At 42.6% G+C, this 928-nt stretch overlaps 1 non-coding gene across 1 annotated transcript; it reads right to left on the reverse strand.

Moving 5' to 3' along the window:
* Positions 1-334: 334 nt before the first annotated feature.
* TRNAW-CCA (transfer RNA tryptophan (anticodon CCA)) lies at positions 335-406 on the reverse strand. The gene has a single exon. It is a non-coding gene; the product is annotated as a tRNA-Trp (tRNA).
* Positions 407-928: the final 522 nt, after the last annotated feature.

A 928-nucleotide genomic window follows, 5' to 3' on the forward strand; every position in this document is an offset into this window, starting at 1 on the left:
CTATAAACATTGTGACGACCTAATAAAGCTTTGCAGTTTGTCTTAAAAAAAAGAGCAAAAAGCAGTATGCTTTATCTCTTGGAGCTGTGCTTTCCGTGTCTTGTTCAAAAAACTTCACGGGCCGAGGAAATGGGGTTTATGCTTTATCTCTTGGAGTTGGCCGCCATGCTTGGTTAGGCCAGCCCAACGACATTGATTTCGTCCCTATAAACATTGTGACGACCTAATAAAGCTTTGCAGTTTGTCTTAAAAAAGAGAGCAAAAAGCAGTATCTCAAAAGAAAAAAGAAGTCGGAGAAGAATGAAAAAGAACCGGTTTATATAATACGGGGTATTGAACCCGACGTGAATCGAACACGCAACCTTCTGATCTGGAGTCAGACGCGCTACCCTTGCGCCACGGATCCGGCATGTACACTGGATTAAAGAATTATAGTAATAGACGTAAGAAACCATATGAAAGAGTTTGGTGTTAACAAACTGTCTAATCTTATAATCTGACATGATACTGCATCAAAGAATCGTTTGATGGTTCAAATTTCCCGTAAAGTCAAGCAGCGTAGAAAGCTAAGCACAATTGATTTGACAAGACATGTCCTGATAATCTACTGTTTAACTCTTCTTCACTTGGCGCGATTCAAAATCTTACAAGTGAGTATGCAAAGACTGATTTTTTTAGATAATCTATGGAAAGGCTGAATAAAGATCAAGGCCATGGGCTACATACTTGCACAACAGCTTAGGGCATTACATCTCCCCTTGGACAAAATAGATTGGGTATTATCCACTCTCTGGATCCATGTCGTGATCTTATCAGGGGCAAAAGCAGCCCATGACTTGAGGACCCAGCTCCACGAACCCGTATGAACTTGTCGGCGCCGTCTGCGAACCTTTCGAACCTCCTCACGGCGGAGGCGGTGCTGGCGCTA

This window comes from Triticum aestivum, chromosome 5D (genome assembly GCF_018294505.1).
Source record: "Triticum aestivum cultivar Chinese Spring chromosome 5D, IWGSC CS RefSeq v2.1, whole genome shotgun sequence".
Taxonomy (NCBI): Eukaryota; Viridiplantae; Streptophyta; class Magnoliopsida; order Poales; family Poaceae; genus Triticum; species Triticum aestivum.